Here is a 14,005-nt window from a genome sequence, read left to right as displayed (position 1 = left end):
TGGGTGAAATAAGGAAGGGGGCCAGGCGTGTAAATTACTGAGTAAAAATAGGAGCTGTTACATTTTCTGGCTGTACGAATTTGGATTTTGTTGTTTTCTTTTCCCTTGCTAGTGTTTTTTTTACCCCTCCCCCTTACGGTTGTTCCTTAGAGCCAAGGGGTCATGTCTGTGTTTTCTTGTGTGGCCACATGGAGTATGTCCTGACAGCTCTGCTATCTCTTAGGTAAAAACTGAGATTATCCAGGCACAGCTCTCGGAAAGGAAAACTCACTGCAGGCAGATCTGCTTTGCTTTTATTACTGGAGGTACCGTTTAATCTCAGCCCCTAACTGTTTCTCTCCCCACAACTCTTTTGCTGGGAGGAAAGTCATCGACTCAGTGCATGACAAAGAAATTAACTCTCCTCTGCGGCTGCAGATTTTAGAGCGAGGAGCAGCCATCTGGATACTGCTCAGCTGGCTGTGTAATACAGTCTGGAGAGCCTGACCCGTGGTTTCCTGCCGATGGGCACGGCCAGGTTTCTGTCCCCCAGGCACGATGTGCCCAGGTGACGGCACACACAGCCTGGCACGGCGGACACCTGCCGTCCAGACGAGCCTCTGCCTCGTCTGCCCTGGACGTTTGCCCGGGGCTTCAGCCCTCGTTTAACCGCCTCAACAGGGACCATTTGCACCTGATACTAGTGCCTCTCGGCCTGAAGGGCTGGGACTGGTGCAGACAGCCCTGCTCGCAGTCCCGACTCCCTCCTTCCAGCTGCCCAGCTGGTTTGATGGCAGGGGTGGCACATCCCACAAGGGATGGCTTGGGCTGCGATGCAGTGCGCTGAAAAGCACTACAAAAATGACTTCTTTTTTGCTGTACTTGCCCACGTTGAGCCCTTTCTCCCAGTTCCAGTGAAAAGGCAGAGGCTTGTTCAAGGTGTTGTGACTTGACTTTGCCTGGGACGGAGGAGGGTTATTCACGTGCTGGACTGGTAGAAAACTTCAGATCTTAAGATACTCCTTACTGCTTCTTATTCATTATCTTCTAGACAAAACACATGCTGGCTGTGTCCCTATTAGGACACTGGCTATGGTTTTCTAGGCTAAATCCTGGATCAGACATTCAGGGCAGACAGAGCAGCTTTCTCCAAAAGCTTGCACTGTGGATGGAGAGGACTGTCACAGGATGGGAGGTATGAGTCCAGAGAGGGAAAGTGAGGTGCTAGAGGCTTTTTAGCCAGAACTGGTACTGAGCCACCTATGCTCAGTTTATGGCTGTTGGTCACTGAACCACATTGTCTTCGGTTGTTCTTTGAAATTCTCCCTGGTCATCAAAAATGTCTATTTTGCAAGGTAAATTTCCCTGTGTAACTCTGAGCTCCTCCTGGTAGGACTACAGAATTCTAAAGAGCCAAAATTTATAATCTTACTTCCTGTTGCTCTGTGCTCAAGGGGAGCGTTAGTCTTCATGAGAAACGTAAGCCCAACTGTGTAAAGTTCACAACCACTGCCACCAAGATAGACGTGTCATGTGTGCTGTGACTGTGCTTGGTGTCGCAGCTCCTAGTTTGCGACACTCTGCACTGGAGGAAGACGTGGTTGCATGCACCAGGACCTAGCCCAGGGCATGGATCTCCCACCAGTGCTTGTTCTGTGGTGACTTCAGCCAGCCGTCCAGGAGCCTTCAGCTCGTGGGGGTGCCCTTCTTGCCAGACCCCAGGGTTCAAGCTACGCTCAGCTGTGTTTGTGTCGGTGGTTAATTGTATGGGTGCTCTCACCACCTCTATCTTGGCACCTCTTACCTTTGCATCCTGCTGTCAGTTGCAAAGACCACATACATTAAGAGATAGCTGTCTCCAGTGAGGTTTGTGTATAGACTTAATATCACAATTATGGCATGTAAACAAAATACCACTTGATTATTGAAACCGTATTCACTAAAACCAAGCTCCCATGTGAGAGATACATATGCGTTTAATTGCTGTTAAACTCCTGCGAATGTTCTTTCACGAAGGCACTGGTATTATTTAACACACAGATTGTAACAACTACTAAAACCTAGAGCTGATGCTGGAGAGTAATCAAACTGGGTTTTGGCCATTTCACTCTACAACTGATTTTCCATGGGCTGTTTACCGCATTTTGGCAGCTAGCAGGACTGTGCCCCCTGCCTGCGCTGGCCGACGCCAGCCATCAGTCCCGGCTTCAAACTCATCTAGTAGTTTCACCTGAGCTGTCCTTCTCATGGGGGATATATGCGTTGTAGCTCCTCTTGGAAGCCAGAAGCCTGACTCTCTCTTACTGGTACTATCAAAGTTGGGACTAGCACCACAAATGCCAGTGAAGCTCTAGCAGTGGAATGGGCCCTCTGTGAAGGGAGAATTAGGGTGATCCTGCCTTTGCCTGGGATAGCCACCCTGCCTGGTCGGTATGCCCTTGACAGCTCTACCAACTCTCCAGCTGCCCATTGCTGCCAGGTTAGTTGTTCAGTTCTGCTGATGACATCTGGAGCAAAGACATACACAAAAGACACAAGATTAGGTTCTTTTGAGCATCTTCCGGGCCCAGCCTCCCTCAGAGCTCTTTGCTCTGTTTTGCTTTGTGCACTGAGAGGAAAAGAGCTTGGTTAGAGAAAAAAGAAGAAGGTATTTTATAGATTAATGAAGCCTAAGAGATCTGGATCTGGTCCGAGTGTTACTTCCCAGGTCTTTTCAAACTCCAGTGTCATCAGAAGATATTTTACAGAATAGCCTCCAAGTCGCACTGAGGCTTGAGCGTAGCAGAGCCCAGACTTTGGTGGGGAAGCCTAAGGTACTATAAACTAGTGATTTCCTTGGCCTTTCCAACATGACAATTCAAAAATGGTTGCCTTTGTCTAATTGTGGCAAGGCTTCTCCAAAAGCACCGACCTGCCGAGGTAAGAAGTCTTGCGGCTTGAGGATGTGACCATGAAGGTTACTGGACAGCAGCACAGCAAGAGCACGATGGCACTGAGCGCGCAGCTACCTGTGCTGCTGGATGCCTGGTTGAGGAGTTCCCTGTCAGAGCACCATGAAGAGCTCCCAGGAGAGAAGGGCAATGCACCTAATGATAATTTCTATTTCTGCTAGTGCTGTGTACCTCACCAGATGAGGTTATTTTTCCCCCCAAAAAAAACCTCTGTGAAAATTTGAGATGCTGTTATCCTCGTTTTACAGATAGATCCTTAGAGCCTCAACAGTATTTATTTGTCAAACTCCCAGTTAAATCTGTGAGCATTCAGTACCTAAATACCTACCTGGATCTAAGTGATTTGCTGATAACACCCTGGAAATCAGATTTGGCCCTTCCAAACTTCTAGCTAGTCACCTAGGCCCAAATCATCTTTGTCTGCCGGAAGGTAGGTCAGTGCTCAGCCAAGAGCCAGACAAATAGTTTGTAGCTGTTTTACAGGGCTCTCCTTTGACTCCAGCCTAGTCTGGGAACTCCTGTGGCAATTGGAGGGCCTGGGAGGCTGACGGAAGGGGAGGTTGAGGAGAAGGGTTATATTCAGAGGAGATGTAACATCAAAGTCCTGACCACACACAGCAGTAGATATTCTACAGCTTTTTTTTTTTTTTTTCACAGAAATGGGGTGCCACCCTTGTTGTTTTTAGCAGTTCCCAGTGGGAATAATTACATTGTGCATGCCTTAAATTCCCTCTTTTGCAATGACAACTGGATGCAATTTCCTTAGAAGTCTCACAAATGAAGCTCTCGCATTGTTGGAAGCCATTCAGTGAGTGCTGCAATATTTCCAGAGGTGGCTCCATCTCAGCAGAACCCCAAATGATTTCTAGAAGCCTTTCCCTAGTCTATCACGCACTTTGGGACTCATTCAGTGGGCAATATGTGAGAGTCCCAGGCAGGATCTTTTTGATCAATGCACGCTTCTTACTTCTACACTGCAGATTACTGAGATAGCCTGGTTGGAGGCACATACTCTTGCAAGCCCGAATTTGAAATGCAAGCCTGTTTTAAAGATTTCATATATTCTTGGGATTTGGGTCAGGAAATGCCAAATCAGAACTGAAACCTACCTTTGAGGTTTGATTCTGGTTCATGCTTATCATAAATATTACTTTTGCTAACCAAACGCTCCCCTGAGTAGCTCCAAGTAGCTAGGGATAAGTCTCAAGGGATTTTATGACATGGTTCTGTCTGATAGCAAAGGACTAGATACAGCCCGGCAGATCCCCTGCATTTGTATCGTCCTATGATTAAAAGCAAGACTTCCTGGAGGGGGTTGTTTAGGTTGTTTTGCCTCCATACATAGGCAAAAAGTTGCAGTGGTTGTTTTTGTGGGAAAATTACTTGGAGGGCACATGCACATGCACTAAGGTGGGATGTTTGGCAGGAAGAGGTAATTTTCTTTTTGATCTGAAGACGTAGGTGAACGAATAAATACTTCCCCTAGAAAAAGGCTGGCGGGCACGCAAAATGCCCTTCTGACAGTGGAAAGTACTGTCTCCCTCCTGCCTTAACACTGCTCTGTGCTTGTGAAGATCACCAGCATTTGATGCTACTTATTTTTCAGGCTGTTCCCGTTTGTAGAGAGGTGGCTTGCGAAGGCCTTCCTGCCAACACCCCACCAAAATGTTCGACTGCTGAAGACGGCCTGCAACATGCTTCCAGTGTGCCTTTGGATAACTAACGAAAGAGCACGATATCTAAAGAGAGACCTAATGAAGTTCAAGTCCTGCCAAGTGCGTGTTTGGGTGATCTGTGAAATGTTCAGTGCATGAGGAGAGGAGGGAGGATCAGGAGAAAAGCCAATGCAGCTAGGACTTGAAAAGCAAGGTCCAGCAGAGGTAGATGACAGATAAATGAGGCAGAGGAGGAATAACGTGTGTTGTGGTTGGGGGGAAGGAGCAGAAGAAAGGAAGAACTTTGTTGTGTCTTTTCTAATTTGGGATGAGGCCTCCCATAAAATAACTTGTTCCAAATACCCAAGCTTTTTTGAAAACACTCCCCCAGTTCTTGGGAACTTCAGAAGTAACTCAATTATCAATGAAATGCTTTGGTCTCTGTGGAAAGGAGACTGCTCTTACCTGGGGCAGCCAGGCAGGAGGACGAGTGTGCTGCCCCTCAGCAGTGGCGATGGGCCGGTGGCCAGGAGAACGTTAAACCCTCCATCCTCACCCACCTCTCGGTTTCTCTGAACCTGGGGTCTTATGCTCCTGGTTACCACCATTTCCACAGAAACTGCAGTTTTCACTCCTGAAAGCCCAAAACTTCTTTGGAAATGGCCCTGGGCTTGTGTGCAAGCAGCCAGTAGCCAAAAGCAGCTAAGGCTCCCCCCACTCCCCATGGCTGATGGGCAACCATCCATGCAGCACCAGTAGGGCTGTGCCAAGGGGCTGGGATAGCCCGTGTCTCTGGCTGCCTTGGTTGGCAGTTTGTGCTGTGACACCTGGCCTGGGGTTTCCTTGCACTTCCACGATGCCTCCCCAGCCCTGCTTTTGCTTTCCCTTCCTGGGGAAGGCCCCAGTGCTGCTGGGGCAGCTGGGGGAGCCGGTGCTCCCGCCAACCAGCTACCGCTTGCTTCAGACAAGGTACTAGTATTTCACAGGCCAGATGTTAAAATAATCTCTCCCCTCCTCCTTTGGGTTTTAATTGATCCCTCCAATCGCCCCAGCTCCCCAGGAAAGGACTGGAGGTCTTTGCCGAGATTAATGAATCCCAGAGCAGGCTTTTCATGCCTTCAGCTGTTGGTCGTTAGGAGCTGTTACGGTCTCTTAACAAGAACGTACCCCCCAGCGCCCCTCGCTACCCCACACGTCATCCTCTCCCACAACGCCACAGGATTTAACGTGCCTTTTTATCCCCTTGTTTTGGGAGCCCTTTCTATGCCTCCCACACCACCAGTGCCCCCACGGTGTGGCGAGGTCTCATGGCCATGCTCCCAGGCTCGGCCTTGCAGTCGTCACACCCCCTGGATGCCTGCTTATGTCCCATGCACACGCGGACATCTTTCATTTGTGCTTGCACATGCCACCTTAACTGTGGGACACATCGGGGAAGTGCGACACACAGAGCAATGGGGAGTGTTTTTGGAACAGGCTTGATTTTTGTCTATGCCATGGGGTTTCCTGATTTAATATGATGATGACCATATTTCTCCCTAACCTTCAGCGCTCCTTGTGGCAGTGTGTTGTTTCTAGGGAATCTTCCCAATTTAGGTGCTAAAGGTGCTGCCTGTTTCCCCTAGGCAGATGACTGAGGAAACCCTCTCCTGGGGTGACCACATGAAATCAGCTCTCCTTCCCCTTGGTTTCCTTCCTCACGGGAGGTGGGGCTATCATCCACACACATCCATCTAATGTCACACTGATGCTTGATGTGCTGACAGGAAGAGAGCTGGAGCCTGGGCAGGTGCCCTTTGATGAGCAGCACTATCCTTCCAGCAGATACGGGTAGAGCACAGAGGTGGCATGGAGGCACTTCTGTCTTCCTGTTGCTGTTTTTCCCCCTTTTTCTGACTGTGATAGTTCCTTAGGTGTCTTTACGGCAGGGCAGTCATCCTTCCCCTCACCTTATGTAGCACGGTATTTTCCAGCCTGTGGTCCATGCGATTTGCGAGGCATCCGGAGCTGGTCCTGGAATGGTGTGGAAAACAGTACAAACCATAGCCTTTCTACGCACACATTTCCATGTAAGCAATCAAAAAAGGGGGAAACACACAGAAATAAACTGATGCTCAAAGCTGAGCTCAATTTTCACTTGGATCTTAGTAAGAATCACTGTGGTGACTTCACCATGTGATCTCCTCAGTCTATTCAAAAAAGGCTTGGCAGACCTTTGAGTAAAATACATTGAGAAATACTGGTCTGGTGCACATATGGCACTACGGAAACTATGCAGAACTGGCAAGAAACAAGGTAAGCATCTGTTCCTGAGGTGAACTAGGTGCTAAGAACCAAACCCTGCCCTGTCAAGTAAAACTGTAAAATGTTGAAGACCTGCTGTTGGCCTCTGAGGAGTTCATCAAGGCTGTACTGCATTTTTGTGGGTGCTGCGGGAGCACATTCTGCACAATGCCGCAGGTTGGTGCCCTGGGATATTGGTGGGTTAGGATTTACGGAGTGCTGAGAACAGAGGGACAATATCTCAAGCTGCACAGATCCAGGAGACACAACATCTTTCTGTCTACAGGGTGGGAGAGGAAAGGTGCTGGCCACACTAAAACCTAAGAGCCACTACAGGATATGATGGCTGTCCAATCCCTGCTGGAAATTCTGTCTTATTTGCTTAGCCTACTTGCAAAGAGAGAATTTGCCCCCCAAAGAGAGAACCAGTCTAGGGGGTAGAGAGCTAGAATGCAAACTGGCAACTTCAGTACTCATTCCCTACCTGGTCATGAGTGAGTTACACTTGACTACATCTGCCCGTATCCGTCAGCGCTGCTTGTTTATTCTTGGGGAGCAACATTAGCTGTTCAGTCATCAAAGCATCAGATACGGGCTGCTAAAGTCCTGGCCTAGGATCACCACAGCCTAAAATGGAAGACAGTTCACTCTGCTGTGCCCCTCTTGAGGGCTGGCAATATTTGGAGATTCGACTCCATGTAGGTGGTGTCTGTGTGGTCTAATTGGCCTTCATTGCTACTCTTGCCTGCCTGCTTAACTTGCATGTTAATTTATTTGTCCCAAGATGCGCTTGTGCATCTGTTCCTTATTTCCTGTGTATGCTTTTGTTTTCCTGCTAAATACTGAAAGGAAAGGAGATGAAATGTATTGAAGATCTTGATTTACAGCTTCAGTCTTTCACTAAATCTGTTAAGAACTATCTTATCTTCTCCCCCTCCTCTCTACCCTTTGTGATAGAAGAAGGACATGCAGTAAAAGCATAGCAAGCTGTGACATGGGCACTAAAGCAGAGACAGACCCTTGTCATTTCACAGACTGCGGCAGATAACGCCCAGACTGATCCTGAGCATGTTGTTCATGATATCTTTACCTGCTAGAGCAGTATCATATGCTCACAATTTGATTCTTCCCCAAACTCTCCTATGTCACTTCAGAGTTGATGATAGCTGTGGTGGAGAGGTATAGAACTAGCTCTGGACACAGGTTGTCTAAAGCAAGAAAGAAAAGATAGGAGCAGAAGAGAGTGCCTACTTGAGAAGTCAGCTCAAACTACTGGAGGTCTGCCCATCTGACGTGCGCTCAACCAGTCTCTCCCCTGTGAAACTCTGCTGTCACCTAGCAATCTGTATCAGTGGAGCAGACCTAACCTGACTCCATGACTTACTTCACGGGCAGAATCACAAGAAAAGGTAAGGAGAGGACAGCTCTCTGAGCAGATGCGACACCCAGTGTACTTTAGGAAGTCATGGCCCAAATTTGACTCTCCTCTTCTCATGATGAGATAGCGAGGCAGACTGAGCTGCTTTGGGACAGGACCAAGTCCTCCTACTCCCATTGCAGGATGTGGAAATGAGGGGACAAAAGACCTCTCACTCCAGGGACTTCCTTTAGCAAATCTTTTTAGTTTACTCAATTCAGGCCAAATCATGGGGAAGGGGAAGAGGAAGAGTTAACAGCTGCTGGTCAAGCCAGAAGGTTGCTGTATTGCAGCTTGATGAGGAACAGCTATATGAGCAGCCAGCTGACTCCCAGTCCCTTGAAGAGTGGCTTCTTTTGGTAGTAGGTAACGTCCCTCCTAAGACCCCATACCTGGCAATCCATGCTGCCTCTTGGCTCAGCAGTGCTGCTAGGATGAGTGGGATTTGTTTCAGCATGGACAAGAGCATTTCCAAGCAAGGTCACTGAGATCCCTGTCCTGCCACTACTGAAGACCTGTATGAAGAGGAGCAAGCTTTCCCTTAGCAGAAATTACCCCACTATCTAGTTTACTGAACTATTTCTCCCTCGCATGCCCCAGGCCTTGCGTTACAAAGCGGTGAAACCTTGAATATCATGGGAATGGTGTTTCTCAGCTTCGGGAAGGAAAGCCTTGAGTTTATGATGCAGCCTATTTGAACAGGCTGTGCCTAATCACTCACCTTATTTGACACCTGGCTGAGCTTCGACTGTAGAAGGAAAAAGGGAGACCGGCTTGTGCCCACTGACTATACGCGGCTGCTTTGACGCAACCTGCTACTGCGTGGGTCAAACCAGCATGCTCAGCCCTCAAGGGACTGGCGGCCACGTGTGGAGGTGGGAGCGGCTCACCTCTGAACGAGGCAGCAGAGTCACCTTAATCCAGCAATTCTGGCCAGGCTAATTGCTGGCAGTGGGGACGGAGACCCGCAGGCAAACACCCCTAACATTCACATTTTCACTGATAAAGGAAGATGACAAGCACCTCGCAGAAGCTGCTCTCTAGCCTACGGGATACAAAGGTCTCCTGCTAGGCTGGCAACCACAGCATGGCGCTTGGTTAGAGGAGGGTTTCCTGCAGGTTGCTGGTGTGCTGCCTCGTGAAGCCAGGACGAATCGTTCGTGTAGGTGCACCCTTTGAGGACCGCTGCGAGGCACGCTTGCAGCTTCCTGCCTCTGGCTTGCCCGAGGAGGCTGTCCCAGCTGGACTCAGCTCGCTGCATGGAAAACCACCAACTGTGGCATGGGACTAAGTGAAATATCATTTCCTAGCTTAACAGACAGATTTGTTATGTATACAATGAATTACCGGCTCTTTCAGTGTAATAATTGTTCACACATTGTTTCTCTGCCTCTTTCACTATTTTTTATGATTCATGCTGTTTGGTTTCCCAGTTAACATTTCCAAAAAGACGTTTTTAAGCCCCAGCCCTCTCCTCCCCTTTTTGTTTGCCTGGTTTATGGGCCTGAGAGAAGTGTTTCCAATCACGATAATATCTTCATGTTTTGTTGACAAAAGGTCAACCTAGGAATAAGCCAAACTGGTTTTAGGAAAAATATTTGCTTATTTAGTAAGGGGATGTGTGTTGGAGATTAAATTTATGAGGATGAAATTGAGTCTGGTTATTTAAAGGATTCTGAAATAAGAGCTTCCCACCCACTCACAGGGGGAAGAATAAGAGCTATAAATTGCTTTAGGCTGAAGGGAATGTAGAAATAAACTAAGTTTCTGTGCAAAAGGTAATAGTATACAAAGCAAGAAATAAAAAAAGAGATTAACAGACAACAGCTTGCTCACTTTCTCACACACAGCGCTCATTTCAAACTAGCATTCCTTACACAAGAAATGTCACAATTTGTCCCAATATCTGACCTTCCAGTTCCACAACAACCATCCTCAATTGGCCAAACACTTATTCAGACTCACAAAAGAAAGATTCATCAATTTAGCTGGTCACACAAATCCAGTTTGTAGCATACTCTTCGCTGCTTTCTGTAGTTTGACTTCAAATTATTAGTTCTAAGTCACACTCTGCATACACTTACATGAATAAATAACCTTACTCAAGCCAGTAACCTCAGTGAAATAAGAAACTCTTTATTGAAATTTGCATGAGCAGTGTCACTGAAAAAACACATTTGGAGGATCATCTCCAAAAGACCTTCACTCTCTTCACTGAAAAGATTACCCAGTAGTGTAATAAGTAAGTCATCCATCTCACGTACAATATGAATTTGAAGAAAGAAAGTGTCATATGTACACATATATGCAGATATATATATATTAGAATAATTCAGGTTGAAAAGGTCCTCTGGAGGTCATCTTGTTTAACTCTCCCTGAAAGCAGGGCCAACTTAGGTCAGAACTGTAGAATAGTTGGGATTGGAAGGGACCTCTGGAGATCATCTGGTCAACCCCCCTGCTCAACAAGGGCCAGCTAGAGCAGGTTGCCTGGGGACTTGTCCAGTCAGGTTTTGAATCTCTCCAAGTGTGGAGAGCCCATAGCCTCTCTCTGGGCACCCATCTTGATGCTGCAACAGTCTCGTGGGGAAGAATTTTTCCTAATATCCAACTGGAATTTTCCTTTCTGCAACTTGTGACTTTTGCCTCTATCCTACCACTGTGCACCTCTGAGAATAGTCTGACATATAGAGGTGTGTGTGTATGTGTGTGTGTGTGTATATATATATACACACACATATGTGTGTATATATACATACACACATATATCATTTCTTAAGCTTCTTCCTCTATGCATTAGCTACCATTCAACAGATAACAAGCTAAACGGAGCCATGATCTGACCCAATAGAGCTAGCTTTATTTCTAGTAAACTGCATGGCTGTGAAAAGAATCTGACATTTTCCCCTTTCTCCTGCCGTTGTGCAGCTCCAGTTGCTTTATATTATTTACACACATGCTCCCATCATGGCTTGGGACATGAAATGTTTTTCCTTTTTAAACATGATTGTTACAAAATACAAACTGGAGCAAGAACTGTAGTTAAAAACCCCTTCTAATCAAGTCTCATTGACACTGGCTGCTTGTTAGAAAACACAACAGAATCACAGAATCACAGAATCGTTTAGGTTGGAAGGGACCTCTGGAGATCGTCTAGTCCAACCCCCCTGCTCAAGCAGGGTCCTCTAGAGCATGTTTCCCAGGATCACATCCAGACGGCTTTTGAATATCTCCAGCGAAGGAGACTCCACTACCCCTCTGGGCAACCTGTTCCAATGCTCTGTCACCCTCACAGTCAAGAAGTTTTTTGTCAGGTTCAGATGGAACTTCCTGTGTGTCAGTTTCTGCCCGTTGCCTCTTGTCCTGTTGCTGGGCACCATGGAGAAGAGAGTGGCCTCATCCTCTTGACACTCCCCTTCAGATACTTATACACGTTGATGAGATCGCCTCTCAGTCTTCTCTTCTCCAGGCTGAACAGGCCCAGCTCTCTCGGCCTGTCTTCATAGGAGAGATGCTCCAGTCCCCTCAGCATCTTTGTAGCCCTCCGCTGGACTCCCTCCAGTAGTGCCATGTCTCTCTTGTATTGGGGAGCCCAGAATTGGACACAGTACTCCAGGTGAGGCCTCCCCAGGGCTGAGGAGAGGGGCAGGATCACCTCCCTCGACCTGCTGGCAACACTCTGCCTAATGCACCCCAGGATACCATTGGCCTTCTTGGCCACAAGGGCACACTGCTGGCTCATGCTTAACTTGTTGTCCACCAGCACTCCCAGGTCCTTCTCAGCAGAGCTGCTTTCCAGCAGATCAGCCCCCAGCCTGTACTGGTGCCTGGGGTTATTCCTCCTTAGGTGCAGGACCTTGCAATATAAATATAAAGCAAATCTTTGCAGCTAGTACAGGCAGAGACAAGTCATTCTCAAAGACTTTAGCCAGTTTAGGTTAATGCTACAGTCATTGTAGATTTCATCAAATTCCAGATGGAGGGGAACTAGGATAAAACAAGGAAACCTCAGTTGCTGTAAATTTTGTATTGTTTTTAAACAAGATAATGATATTGTTTATAAATATCCTGTGTCTCTGTATAGTTACCACAGATCAACTCTTCAGGACTGGGGAAGAAATAGTGCAAAATGCTGCTGGATACACCACTTTGGAAGCTGTGCATACCCTCATTTATAGGACCCTTTCAGTCCTGAGAAGAATGAAGCCCAATTACATCCCAGGATAGAGGCAAAAGCGAGGAAGCTGTTTGAAGGGCAATCCTCTTGCTGGGGAAGCCGTTCCAGATTTCATACCCTTTCTGTCCCCTGGCAGTTCCTGTGATCTAGCCTGTGAATGGAAGATCAGAGAGAAAGATAGGGCCAGTGCTTACAGGCATGCAGGCTGTTTCTGATAGAGTATACAAGAGATTATCATATCTGTGCCTGTGGACGATATGGCTAATTCTCTCCTTGATGAATGTTAGAGCTCTTTTCATTCATTCTTTTCTTATTTTATAAAATGACAGCAGTTATTCAGTCAGATTTGTGACCTCTTACCATTAGTCTATATCCTAAAGAGAACACATCTTCACATTTGTCTTTGGGAAACAATGAGGGTACTAATCCAAGATAGGAGTTTAATTACCCTAGTGCCACAACAGTTAACCAGGAAAAATTTTTACCACAATAACATTACGTCTCCTGACCATTTGCTATCTCTCAGTGGCCCATCTAAGTGTCTAGAAAGCTTTTCTGTGGACAGATGTTGTACAAATTCTTCCATTTCCTACACAACAGAGATCCAGTTATCCTCCCCTGCCTCCCTCCCACCTCAAACATCTCCCACATCTCCAGGGAAGCTCTTCACAAACATAGTGAAGTCCTAGACCTAGTAAAGGAGATGAGAGTTTACCAGTGTCTTTTAAAGAGATCATGCTTTCCCTTACGAAGTGCTTCTGCATTCCTGTGCAATTAACCACATTTTACTGGTGGGCAAACCGGGCAGCAAGAGGTAAATGCTGTAGGAAAGATATGAGGTTGCTAGTGAGTCAGGATGAAAGCTCAGAAGTTGATTCTGCTTGGGCCTGAGCCTAAACCATTTAATACTTACCTACATAATTTGAACAGAAGAGAATCTGCAGATCACCAATGCTTCACGGTATGTTTCCTTGTATGACTGCTTCACAAGAACAGATGACAGTTCTCCGGCAAATCTGCTAATTTGGAGAGAGAAAACGGTTTCATCTGTTTTGTGGTGAGACACACCTGAGAAGCCAAGAGAGCTGTTGCAGGAGGAAGCACAAAAAAAAGGTCTGGGTATTACAGCTGTGCGTTCAATGCTGGAAAACAAATCATCGTTTCACCACTGACCCCATTATAATTACATACTCCAGTGCGTAAGAGCCATTAGGATGTTACTGGCCTGTTGTTATGGAACAGTCTGGATTGCTTTTCCTTGAAGAAGTGTAAAGGGAATGGTTAGTTATGATTGGGGAATAAAGAGATGAATGAGTAAGTTATGAGGATTTCACATCAATATTCCCCTGTGTTTTTTGCAAAGAAACATCATCTCTGCTCAGTCATGAGCTGATGGCTCTGCCATTTGCTAGCTGAAGTTCATGAGAGCAAATCTCAGAACTTCCCTGACTCTGCTCCGATTAGGAAGAACAAAGAGCGAGAGGTGTAGCCAGATCTGCCTCTGGCTCCCTTGCACCGTGCCATTTTGGACTGCCAGCTCAGT

General features: G+C 46.9%; 1 long non-coding RNA gene across 1 annotated transcript; it reads right to left on the bottom strand.

Annotated features, from left to right (window-relative positions):
- Window positions 1-10,386: 10,386 nt before the first annotated feature.
- LOC138066828 (uncharacterized) lies at window positions 10,387-13,820 on the bottom strand. Its single transcript, XR_011140349.1, has 3 exons — window positions 13,376-13,820; window positions 13,178-13,283; window positions 10,387-12,613 (listed from the first exon to the last, which is right to left on the bottom strand). It is a non-coding gene; the product is annotated as an uncharacterized lncRNA (long non-coding RNA).
- Window positions 13,821-14,005: the final 185 nt, after the last annotated feature.

Source organism: Struthio camelus, chromosome 3, assembly GCF_040807025.1.
Source record: "Struthio camelus isolate bStrCam1 chromosome 3, bStrCam1.hap1, whole genome shotgun sequence".
Taxonomy (NCBI): domain Eukaryota; kingdom Metazoa; phylum Chordata; class Aves; order Struthioniformes; family Struthionidae; genus Struthio; species Struthio camelus.
Note: the sequence above shows the minus strand (reverse complement) of the source record. Positions and strands in the feature narration are given on the sequence as shown.